This window comes from Cetorhinus maximus, chromosome 4, assembly GCF_964194155.1.
Source record: "Cetorhinus maximus chromosome 4, sCetMax3.hap1.1, whole genome shotgun sequence".
Classification (NCBI taxonomy): Eukaryota; Metazoa; Chordata; class Chondrichthyes; order Lamniformes; family Cetorhinidae; genus Cetorhinus; species Cetorhinus maximus.
In genome coordinates this window covers 100198487-100211944 of record NC_135882.1, presented here as the reverse complement: position 1 = coordinate 100211944, position 13458 = coordinate 100198487, and the positions used below count along the sequence as shown (strand labels likewise).

General features: G+C 42.9%; 1 long non-coding RNA gene across 1 annotated transcript; it reads right to left on the bottom strand.

Annotated features, from left to right (window-relative positions):
* Positions 1-926: 926 nt before the first annotated feature.
* Positions 927-12829, bottom strand: LOC144679781 (uncharacterized). The gene is made up of 3 exons (XR_013576422.1): positions 12727-12829; positions 1969-2141; positions 927-1350 (listed from the first exon to the last, which is right to left on the bottom strand). It is a non-coding gene; the product is annotated as an uncharacterized LOC144679781 (long non-coding RNA).
* Between the last annotated feature and the right edge of the window lie 629 nt (positions 12830-13458).

The following is a 13458-nucleotide window of genomic DNA, read 5'->3' as shown; positions in this document are numbered from 1 at the left end:
GATCCCAGAATGGAACCTGGCTTGATTTTTTTTAAACCGTGGAAGGTATTTACTGAAACAGATTCACAGGAGACTGCTCATGACTTTTAACAAAAAGATAAAACATTTATCAAACAAGAAAAGTTAACTATATTGCACTAGACAACAAAAAGGTTGGAAAGATTTCAAGACAGCCACAAAGAAAAAAATGATTCAAACTCACGTCGTCCTTTTTATCCCAGCAATACCCTTCCAGACCCAACACACCACTATTTCTACACCACAGGGAGAGTTGGTTCAGTTGCAAAGAGGCTTAGTTTCCAGCAGACTTCTGAACAGTCACTGGAAGTCCTTCTACAATTGGTATCTCCCTTGAGATATCCAGAAAACTATAAAGTCACTATTATTTTAACTTTAAAGCAATACATATGAGTTCCTTAATAGTCTGACATAATTTCTAGTTAGAGAGTGTCTTAGACCTTTTCTGTCTTCGCTCTGTGGTATACTCATACCAACTGAACTTAAATTTGCTTCTGTCTCTCCCTGTATCTCTGGGTCTCTCTCTAATCCCCTGTTGCTAGGCAACAGCACAGTTTTTTCCTACTTTTTTTTTGTTTTAACTTCCCTAAACTGCTAACCCCTTGGTAACCCATCTCTTCACTTTAAGAGTATTAAAAATGTATGTATACAAACAGGCCTCACAAACTTGCCTGATCCATCTCACAAAAACTCTAAACTGAAATCAAACCAGGGTTTCACCTTTCTTAACACATAAATAAAAAAGGATATACATTAAACGTAAAGCAATATCTTGTTCCTAACACCCACAAATACAAATATAACTTACTTAAAACTATTTCTAATTCCTAACACTACCTTGAAACTTGGAGGGCCCTGGCATGCTGAGGGGCTCCTCAATAGAAGAAGCCAAGCACACACACCTCAGAGACATGGCAGTATTCAAGGCCTGGATAGATTCCTCCACTGTCTGTGCAGGGTGTGCAAAGCCTTTGGAAGCTCCATCAAATGTTCCCTTGCATCATGCTGTAGCTCCAGCATTTGCCTAATTGCCAACGATTCCAGGGGCACATCATCAGCCCAGGGCTCAGCATCGTCCTGGCCTCCGACAGTCCTCTGATTGCCAGTGGCCTCAGCTGTCACAGCCTCCATCAGCTGCTCGTGTGTGTCTATGCTGCGCTCGCCAGTCTGTAATTCGGAATATATGCACAAACGGACACCCATCAATGTGAAAGCAACTGCACTGGTGGAGGGTGCGGGGGAATGATGTGACACTGCACCCTCCAAGGGCCCCTTCTTCAGAGATGTGCATTTGTCCCCCAATCACTGCAGCTCCCTGTTCATCTGCCTGACCTGCATGAGAGAAAAGATAGATTAAAGGGTTATGTGCTTCCCATTAAATCCTTCCAACAACTCCTTGTGTGGAGATCCATGTGACCAGTGATGGACACTGAACACTAAGACTTGTGTGCGCCAGGGGCTCCCTTGTGCCTCTGCACTCGACTATTCTATCTCCTGTGTCTGTACTCCTGTCTCACCACCTGCAAGGAAATGGCTGCCATTCTGCCCTGCCAATCCCAATGCCTCCTCTGCCATGGGGGTTAGGATGGCCAGGGACGGAGCCCCTCTGCTGGTCTTGGTCCTTTCCTTTGTGTTATGCACTGACTTGGTCTGTAATCATAGAGATGAACTGTAAGTTGCCCCACAGAGACATGTACAATGCCAATTTGGTGGCATCCCAGAGGTACATGATGGGACCACACAAATGCCTTCTGCATTTGGCCAATCTTGGCAGGCCTTACTGAAGTCAGCAATGACAGTTGGGTGCCTCTCACAAGACGTAGCCATGACAGTATATGCTTTTGCCTGACCCCATTGTCATTGATTGGGTGGTTACTCTCTCCCACCAAACTCACCCTCTTGTGTTGCCACATACAAGCCCCAAAGGGAAAAAGGGTCTGCAGTACTCACCTTGATGGAACGAGTGAGGTCATTGATGCACTTGCGACACTGGATCCAGTTTCTTGAGGTGAATCTTTGGCTACCGATCTCCTCTGCTATTTTCTTCCAGGCTTGCTTGATCAGGTGGGCCGGTCACCTCCTCCCATCTCTGGGGTAGAGGACCTCTTGCCTTGGATGAGAGCCTGCAGGGAAGCAACACCGAACTGTGGGGCCACCCAGGGTCTTTCTATTGTCATAGTCTCTGCCAATTTGCTTTCCTTTTGGGAGATAGTGGTATAGTGGTAATGTCACTGGACTAGTAATCCAGATTCAGCCTAATGCCCTGGAGGTTTGTACTCAAATCTCACCCTGGCAGCTAGTGAAATTTAAATTCAATTAATTAAAAAAAATCTGGAATTGAAAGCTAGCCTCAATAATGGTGACCATGAAACTATCATCGACTGTCATAAAAACCCACCTGGTTTACTAATGTCCTTTAGGGAAGGAAATCTGCCATCCTTACCTGATTTGGCCCAAGTGACTTCAGACCCACAGCAATGTGGTTGACTCTTAACCACCTTCTGAAATGGCCTAGCAAGTCACTCAGTTCAAGGGAAATAAAGGATGGGCAACAAATGTTGGCCTTGCCAGCGACAACCACATCCCATCAAAGAATAAAAAAGATGTCTTGACAATCTCCATTATACTGAGTACTGACAGTCCATATAAGTTTGGCATCAGCACCTGATGCAGCTTGACCTCACGCTGCCTTCGCCACCTCTTAGCCAATCATCTCTCCCTTAGTGGTTGGCCCTCATGCCAGATGAATCTTAATTGGCGGGCCACCAGAAAATCACATGTGGCCAGTTGACCCCGTCGAAGTGGCAGTGGCTTCTGCTATTGGTTCTGACAGCGGGACCTCAGATCTGGCCGCAAAATTCAGCTCTATGTTAACCCACTCCCATTCAATTTGTGATTGTGTTTTTCAGTCATGGAATAAAAGCTGTAGCATAGGAAAAGTGAATGAGATCAATATTTCTAAGCATAATATATAGTTGGAAAGAAAGTTGGGAAAGGGATAGGAGCACCTGTGTGCACTTCCCCATTATGTCAAAATCACATTTCCTATAGGCTAAGTATATGTAAAATTAATCTATTCCATCTTTTGGCAGTCAAAAGCCAAGAATCAAAAATACCAGAGCTACAATGTTTATCAAGTTTCAACTGCCTTTTCCTTAATAAAAGCTGGAATGCTGATCTGAAGGCTGGATAGCATTTAACCATAAAGTGTCACCACTGATGTTTACTGCCCATCTTGCTTTACCTCCAGCAATAAATAGAGATAATTGCCTCTAGATTGCAGAACAACATTCAGAAAAAGGAATATATATAAAATGCTGAATTTCATGACTGAAACAGTAAAATATATGTCAAACTGTTTTCTCAAGCACAATGCCCTGGTCAGGTTGCACATTGGGTACTGCAATCAGTTTTTTTTATTCTTTCATGGGGTGTGTGCTAGGCCAGCATTTATTGCCATCCCTAATTGCCCTTGAGAAGCTGATGGTGAGCTACCTTTTTGAACCCCTGCAGTCCATCTGATGCAGGTACACCCACAGTGCTTTTAGGAAGGGAGTTCCAGTATTTTCACCCAGTGACAGTGAAGGAACGGCGATATAATTCCAAGTCAGGATGGTGGATGAGTTGGAGGGGAACCTGTGGGCAGTGGCGTTCCCATGCATCTGCTGCCCTTTTCTTTCTGGGTGGTAGAGGTCACAGGTTTGGAAGGCACTGTCGAAAGAGGCTTGATGAGTTGCTGCGATGCATCTTGTAGATGGTACACACTGCTACCACTGTTCATCGATGGTGGAGGGAGTGAATGTTTAAGTTGGAGGATGAGGTGCTGTTAAGTGGGCTGCTTTGTCCCAGATGGCTTTGACCTTCTTGAGTGTTATTGGAGCTGCACACATCCAGGCAAGTGGACAGTATTCCATCACAGTCCTGACTTGTGCCTTGTGGATAGTGGACAGACTTTGGGGAGACAGGAGGTGAGTTACTTTTTGCAGAATTCCCAGCCTTTGATTTGCTGTTATCTATATCACAGTATACCACTGTACCTATATACCACAGTATCTAAAACAAAAACAAAAATACCTGGAAAAACTCAACAGGTCCGACAGCATCTGCAGAGAGGAACACAGTTAACGTTTTGAGTCTGTATGACTGTTGAAGAGTTATATGGATTCGAAACGTTAACTGTGTTCCGCTCCGCAGATGCTGTCAGACCTGCTGAGTTTTTCCAGGTATTTTTGTTTTGTTTTGGATTTCCAACATCTGCAGTTTTTTGCTTTTACCACAGTATCTATATGGTTGGTCCAGTTCAGTTTCTGGTCAATAGTAACCCCCAGGGTGTTAATAGTGGGGGATCTAGTCATGCCATTAAATGTCAAGCAAAAATTGTTAGATTTTTTCTTGTTGGAGATAGCCATTGCTTTGCTCTTGTGCGGCGTGAATTTTACTTGCCACTTATCAGTTCAAACCTGAATGTTGTCCAGGTCTTGTCGCATGTGGGTACTAACTGATTCAGTACCTGAGGAATTACGAATGATACCAAACATTGCGCAATCATTAATGAACATCCCCACTTCTGACTTCAGTCGGTTCTGACAAATAAAGGAGACACTTCTAGAAACAGTGCAGAGGAGAGCCATGAAGCTGATCTCTAGTGTCAGGAATCTAAGTTATAAGTAAAGATTGGAGAAATTTGGGCACTTCCGCCTGCAAAATAGGCACATATTTAAGTATACAAGATAGTGGGGAAAAGAAGGAGAAAACATTTTTTGTTTGCTGAATTGGGGGATGGTTGCTGAAGGATTTGACAGACACACTTCATAAATCCTTTTATCCTTTGCTTCACTATGAGCACCAACGTGAGATCCATTCCAATTATACTAAAGTTGAATAACAAAGTAGAACAGTCCAATCTTGGTTTAGGCTTATGTCTACATTGAAATTACATTGAACTTGACTCATTAATATTGAAATAAAAACAGAAAATGCTGGAAATGTGTAAATGGGCAGGTGGGAACCCTTTAACACAGAAAGGTAAACATTTCTGATACGATAACATCACTATCAAAGTGAAAAGTAGATTCAGATCACTAAAGTAACTGAGATAAAGGTAGTACAGAGAAGAATAAACTCAAAGTTTTAGATCAGGTTTGGTGATAAAGAATGTTGATTGGGAAGGGAAATTAAGAAATTTAAGCAAAATCTGATGTGATCAGCCCTGTTAAGTTTGCCTGAGTTTGACTATTTGGTTCAGTGCAATACTTGCCCATATGAAGTAGATCAATAACTTCTGAGGGCGGGGGGTAGATAATAACTTTTAGGTACCCAACCAGTGGAACTTGTGGTGAAGAGATGGCTGTGATTTTGAGTCTTTGTCCTTTCTTGCATTGCCAAATGGGTGCTCCAATGGTTGCAGCTCACTGGATTGAGGCGGAGTTGGTATCGTGGGTGGAAATGTGCCAGATTATTTATCTACAACTCATATAAGCAGGAATGATCCTGCAGACCCCCCAGAAATAATTTGCAACTTGTCTCAGCTCAGCCTCTTCATCTCTGTTGCCCGTGGAACCGAATCTAAAATGGCAACTGGGCCTTAAGACCCTGATTTGTGATTTGCTTCATAGAAGTATCCTATTGGCTGAAATAGATGGCTACTTTGAGGGCCAAGTGTAAATCCCTTTTAAAACACCATCGGTGACACCTTTTTCTGCTTTTTAAAGGATACCAGTTTACTCAGATCTACTTTTTCACATAATATAAGCCATCGAAGAAATTATGGTCTCATCTTTGTCCTCTATCATTCAACTTCTCTTTCAAGTTTCAAGGATTTTATAAAACCTGTACATTAAGGAAACTGCACAAAAAGCAAAAAGGAAATAGAAATTTGGTAACTGGTTTAGATATTAAGGATAACATCAGATACATGTAAAATATTTGAAGGTAGCAATCTAATCTCTAGTCAGACCTTGGGCTTAAAAATCAATGTTGACACTCCAGTGCAGTAATGAGGGAGTTCTGCACTGCCAGAGATGCCAACTTTCAGAGAAATGTCAAACTGAGGCCCTTTCTCCACCCCCCTCAGGTGGATGTAAAAGATCCCACAGCTCTATTTTGAAGAAGACCAGGAGAGTTATCCCTGCCACACTGGGCAATATCCCTCAATTAACTCCACTAAAACAGTTCATTTGGTATTAATCACATTAGCTGTGTGCAAATTGGTTGTTGCCTTTCCTACATTACAACAGTAATTACGTTTCAAAAAATACTTCATTGGCTGTAAAGTGCTTTGGTGACCATGAAAGGTGTTATATGAATTTTTTATCGTTTTAGTGGATAAACGTAAAGGGTTGGATTTTCACCATGGACATGGGAAGCTCGAGCTGGGAAATATTCTGACTTGGCATACTTGTCTCCATGGAAACAGCTCCCCCACACACAATTTTTGCACCGGGGTGGTTAGGGGCAGGATTGAGTCAGACCTGTTGCCTCTGGAGACAGTTCAGAGGTGGTTATGGAGGTGGGTACGTGCTGAGGTGGGCTAGTTAGAAGATCTTGGTTCTCTGAGACTTTGGCCCAGTTTTACAAAAGGCTGTTAGGCCCTCTAGCCCAGACTCTTTATATCCTCCACCCACCCACTCTCATGCCCCTCAAACTCCACACCACTTCAATAGCCACTCACCCAGTATCCACTATGGGCAGACCTCAGTAACCATGTGGAAATGAAAAAAAAATCAAACTTCTAACAATCTAAGACAGCTCTCACTCACACATATACATATAATACAGAAAAAAAATTCTCATTCATGAAACCCATTCAAAGATTTTAAATCCTTTCAAGTGGTCAATCTGTTATCAAAACAAATTGTGTGTGGGGGTTTGTTTCCATGGAGACAAAGATAGCTAATCCTTTAATAGCCTCTTAAAACTATCAAAATGTGAACACAACCTCGCTCCTGAGATAAATGGCTTTGGAGCTCAGCTGTAATACAGCCCTTGGAAAATGCCAACAACAAAGTCTATTGAAACTGCAGGAACAGATGGTACTTTTTTTCTAAGCTACATCAGATGGCCTATCAATCAATGCACTCCAGTAGTAGGTTTTTTTTAACTCTAATTTCTAACTGACAGCTCCAGCCTGTTTTCTTCATTTTTGAAGGGCTGGAGATTTAAAGGGTTTCAGATAATGACAATTAACCAGACCTTATCCACCCATCAAGAGATTTATACCTCCTCCATAAACTCATAACTTCCACATTACGGCTAAAGAATCTTGGAACAATGAAAATGGGGTCTGTTTGAATTTAGCAATAATTTCAAATGGCCCTGCTGAGTTCAGGTTTCCTGCTTGTATGATTCATGTCCTGTTCCTTTCCCCTACCAAAATTGGATCTGCTGGAAATGGGGGATGGGACTTGTGCATTTGTGTCCAGAGTCAGATGGACTCTGTGAAAATCCAGCCCAAAGCATCTAAAATAGTGAAAAGGCTTCTTAGCAGATCACCCAACCATGGTCTGAAAATGGTGCAGAAATCAGTCCCACTCGTGTTCTGCCCCATGTGGTGATTTTCTGATGGGCGGTTCGTCAATGCTGCCCAGCTCCTTATGTTATGTGGGCTTATCTGGACTACTAAGGAAATTCAACTTTTTATAAGGCTTTTATGAAATTCATGCAAGCTGAGAACTGGTGTGTGACTTGCTGAATCCCCAGGAAAGGCCCCAAATGTCTGATTGTCAAGGCCATGAAATGTGGGACAGATCAACCACCCACAAGAAAAAATTATTAATCTCATGAAGCTGTTACATAAAATTATGGATCTTGGGGTTGGGAGAGTAATATATTAGCATAGATTGAGGACTGTTTAAAATTGAGGATTAAATCTTTTAGAATTCTCTATCCCAGAGCTGTGAATGCTCAGACGTTGGATACGTTCACATCAGAGATTGATAGATTTTTGGATAATGTGGTTATTGATCCACTCCACTCCAGCATTCCAGGCCTATGGTGGTGTGAGTGCTGCTGATGTTGCTGTACAGGCATGATGCACCCAATTCAAGTATTCCGGCAATTAAGGGATATGGGAAGTGACGGGAAAATGGAATTAGAACATAAGAAATAGGAACAGGAGTAGACCATTCAGCCTCTCAAGCCTGCTCTGCCATTCAATAAGATCATGGCTGATCTTCTTGTGTTTTGATTTCCACCTTCCCATCTAACCCTGATAATCTTTGATTCCCTTGCCTAACAAGTATCTATCTACTTCAGCCTTAAAAATATCCAGTGAACCCACCTCCACCACCTTCTGAGGCAGAGAATTCCAAAGTCGCACAACCCTCTGAGAGAAAACATTTCTCCTCATATCTGTCCTAAAAGGGTGACCCCTAATTTTAAAACAGTGACGTCTAGTTGTGGACTCACCCACAAGAGGAAACATCCTTTCGACATCCACCTTGTCAAGGCCATTCAGGTTCTTGTATACTTCAATCAAATCACCCATCACTCTTCTACACTCCATTGGAAACAAGCGCAGCCTGTCCAACCTGAGTTGAAGCCCAAGATCTGCCATGATTGTTTTAGAAACATAGAAGCATAGAAAATAGGAGCAGGAGTAGGCCATTCGGCCCTTCGAGCCTGCTCCGCCATTCATTATGATCATGGCTGATCATCCAACTCCTGCTTTCTCCCCGTATCCTTTGATCCCTTTTGCTCCAAAAGCTGTATCTAACTACTTCTTGAAAACATACAATGTTTTGGCCTCAACTACTTTCCGTGGTAGCGAATTCCACTGGCTCATCACTCTCTGGGTGAAGAAATTTCTCCTCGTCTCAGTCCTAAATGGTGTAGCCCATGTCCTCAGACTGTGACCCCTGGTTCTGAACTCCCCCACTATCAGGAACATCCTTCCTGCATCTACCCTGCCTAGTCCTGTTAGAACCTTATAGGTTTCTATGAGATCCCCCCTCATTCTTCTGAACTCCAGCGAATATAATCCTAACCGACTCACTCTCTCCTCATATGGCAGTCCCGCCATCCCAGGAATCAGTCTGGTAAATCTTTGCTGCACTCCCTCTATAGCAAGAACCTCCTTCCTCAGATAAGAAGAACAAAACTGCACACAATATTCTAGGTGTGGTCTCACCAAAGCCCTGTATAATTTCGGCATGACACCCTTGCTCCTGTGCTCAAATCCTCTTGCTATGAAGGCCAACATACCATTTGCCTTCTTTACCGCCTGCTGCACCTTCAGCATCTGGTGTACGAGGTCACCCAGGTCTCGTTGCACATGCCCCTCTCTCAATTTATAGCATTCAGATAATAATCTGCCTTCCTGTTTTTGCTACCAAAGTGGATAACCTCACATTTATCCACATTATACTGCATCTGCCATGCATTTGCCCACTAATTCAGCGTGTCCATATCACACTGAAGCATCTCTGCATCCTCCTCACAGCTCACCCTCCCACCCAGCTTTGTGTCATCTGAAAATTTGGAGATATTACATTTAGTTCCCTCATCTAAATCATTTATATTGGGAATAGCTGGGGTCCCAGCATCGATCCCTGCGGTACCCCACTAGTCACTGCCTGCCAGTCGGAAAAAGGCCCATTTATTCCTACTCTTTGTTTCCTGTCTGCCAATCAGTTTTCTATCCATCTCAATACACTACCCACAGTCCCATGCGCTTTAATTTTACACGCCTATCTCTTATGTGGGACTTTGTCGAAAGCCTTCTGAAAGTCCAAATAAACCACATCCACTGGCTCCCCCTCATCAACTCTACTAGTTACATCCTTGAAAATTTCAGTAGATTTGTCAAGCATGATTTCCCTTTCATAAATCCATGCTGACTCTGTCCGATTCTGCCACTGTTTTCCAAGTGCTCAGCTATTAAATCTTTTATAATAGACTCTAGAATTTTCCCACTACCGACGTCAGGCTGACTGGTCTATAATTCCCTGTTTTCTCTCTACATCCCTTTTTAAATAGTGGGATTACATTAGCTACCCTCCAATCTGTAGGAACTGTTCCAGAGTCTACAGAATCTCAGAAGGTGACCACCAATGCATCCACTATTTCTAGCGCCACTTCCTTAAATTCTCTGGGATGTAGATTATCAGACCCTGGGGATTTATCGGCCTTCAATCCCATCAATTTCCCCAACACCATTTCCCTACTAATACTGATTTCTTTCAGTTGCTCCCTCTCACTAAACCCTGTGTTCTCCAACATTTCTGATGTTATTTGTGTCCTCCTTTGTGAAGACAGAAGCAAAGTATGTATTTAGTTGGTCAGCCATTTATTTGTTCCCCATTATAAATCCCCCTGTTTCTGACTGTAAGGGACTTACAATTGTCTTCACCAATCTTTTTCTCTTCACATACCTATAGAAATTTTTACAGTCAGTTTTTATGTTCCCCGCAAGCTTACTCTTGTACTCTATTTTCCCCTTCTTAATCAATCCCTTGGTCCTCCTTTGCTGAATTCTAAGCTGCTCCCAATTCTCAGGTCTGTTGTTCTTTTTAGCCAATTTGTATGCCTCTTCCTTGGATCTAATACTATCTCTAATTTCCCTTGTAAGCTATGGTTTACTTTTGCGCCAGACGGTAATAAACAATTGTTGCAGTTCACCCATGCGCTCTTTGAATGTTTGCCATTGCCTATCCACCGTCTTCCCTTTAAGTAACGTTTCCCAATCCATCATAGCCAACTCGCACCTCATACCATCGTAGTTTCCTTTATTAAGGTTCAGGATCCTAGTCTCAGAATCAACTACGTCACTCTCTATCTTGATGAAGAATTCTATCATATAATGGTCGTTCATCCCCAAGGCACAACTGGATTGCCAATTATTCCTTTCTCATTACACAATATCCAGTCTAGCATGGCCTGTTCTCTAGTTGTTTCCTCAATGTATTGGTCTAGAAAACCATCCTGTGTATACTCCAGGAATTCCTCCTTTACGGCATTGTTACTAATTTGATTTGCCCAATCTATTTGCAGATTAAAGTCACCATAATTACAGTTGTTCCTTTATTGCATGCGTCTCTAATTTCCTGTTTAATGCCATTCCCAACATCATCACTACAGTTTGGGGGTCTATATATAACCCCCACGAATGTTTTTTGCCCCTTAGTGTTTCTCAGCTCTACCCATACAGATTCCCCATTGTCGGAGCTAATATCGTTCCTCACTATTGCGTTAATTTCCTCTTTAACCAGCAATGCAACTCCACTGCCTTTTCCTTTTTGTCTGTCCTTCCTAAATACCGAATACCCCTGGATGTTCAGTTCCCATCCCTGGTCACTCTGCAGCCATGTCTCCGTAATCCCGACTATATCATACCTGTTTACATCTATTTGCACGTTTAATTCATCCACTTTATTGCGAATGCTCCTCGCATTAAGGCACAAAGACTTAAGGCTTGTCTTTTTAACATTATTTGTCCCATTCCCACTATTTTTCATTGAGGCCCTGTTTGATTCTTGCCCTTGATTTCTCTGGCTATCACTTTTCTTATTCCCCTTTCTGTCTTTTGTTCTTGTCCTTGATTCCCCTCCTCTCACTCCTTGCATAGGTTCCCATCCCCCTGCCATTTTAGTTTAAACCCTCCCCAACCGCTCTAGCAAATATTCCCCCTAGGACATCACTCCTGGTCCTGCCCAGGTGTAACCTGTCCAGTTTGTACTGGTCCCACCTCCCCCAGAACCGGTCCCAATGTCCCAGGAACCTGAAACCCTCCCCCTCACACCATCTGTTCAGCCACGTATTCATCCGACATATCCTGCTATTTCTACTCTGGCTAGCACGTGGCACTGTTAGTAATTCTGAGATCACTACCTTTAAGGTCTTACTTTTCAACTTACTTCCTAACTCCCTATATTCTGCCTTTAGTGTCTCATCCCTTTTTTAACCTATGTCGTTTGTACCAGTGTGTACCACAACCACAGGCTGTTCACCCTCCCCGTCTGAATGTCATATAGCTGCCCTGAGACATCCTTGACCCTAGCACCAGGGAGGCAACATACCATCCTGGAGTCTCGTTTGCGGCCACAGAAACGCCTATCTATTCCCCTTACAATTGAATCCCCTGTAACTATTGCATTCCCACACTTTTTACTCCTCCCCTGTGCTGCAGAGCCAATTGTGGTGCAATGAATTTGGCTGTTGCTGCTTTCCCCTGAGACGCCATTCCCCTCAAAGGTATCTGAAGCGGTATATTTGTTTTGCAGGGGAATAGCCACAGGAGGTTCTTGCGCTGCCTGCCTAGTCCTCTTACTCTGCCTGCTGGTCACCCATTCCTTTCCTGCCTGTTGAATCCTAGGCTGCGGTGTGACCACCTCTCTATATGTGCTATCCACATTACTCTTCGCCTCACAGATGCTTCACAGTGCGCCAGCTGCCGCTCTAGCTCCGAAACCTGGGCTTCCAGGAGCTGCAGCTGGAGACACTTTAAGCACTCATGCTGGCTCCAGGACTGGAAATGTTCCCAGCTTCCCACATAGAGCAGGAGGAGCACACTACAGCTTTGAGCTCTCCTGTCATGACTTACACCTTTAAATTAGATTAAACCTTTTGGAAGATACTTAATGTCAAATAATATCAATTACTCTAGGGCCCTTCTTCCCTGCTCCTCATTGTTACAGAATATAGCCCTTATAAATGATGAAGCACAAAATAAGACCTTAAAAACTTTCAGCGATAAAAGTAGTAAATACTTACCCGACCGTACTCACGGTACTCAAAGGATCACCTCGTTCCCTCCTCACCGAATTCCCTCAGTCACCAAACTCCAACTTAAGCACTCTGCTGCAGCCCAAAGCAGCACTCCATTGCAGACAAAGTCAGCACTGTAAGAGGGCCTGTTTTTATACTCTCTGAATCTAGCCTCTGAAAACCTGTTTTAGCCAGTTATCTAATTAACTGGTTGTAGCTACAAGCAGAGCCTTTATAAATCCTGTTTTAAAGCTGGCCTAAAACTCACCTTCTTCCAAACCAAACAGGAACTTTTTGTTAATTACTAAATTAAAGAAAGACTAGACTTTAGATAGAAATTAACCCTTAAATTCCCTCAGTCACCAAACTCCAACTTAAGCACTCTACTGCAGCCCAAAGCAGCACTCCAGTTTTGAATGGCAGAGCAGGTTTGACAGCCCGTGTGATCCACTCCTGCTGTAATTTCTTGTGTTCTTGAAACTTGAGGCAAGATCCGCATTTGCAGCTCTGCTCCCTTCTGCGATGGAGGAGGAATTTCTAAATCTGAGTTGTTACAATTTATGTCATCTGGGTTGCTGCCTTGTCTGTAATAACACTCTGCAACTCACAAGGTCTGTGTCATACATTTTCTCATTATAAGTTTTGTAATATACTTGTTTGGATCTCTAGTAACAATGAACTTTGGTAGGAATTCATATCATGGCTTTAACTTGAAACCAAAATTGCAATAGTCTTTAA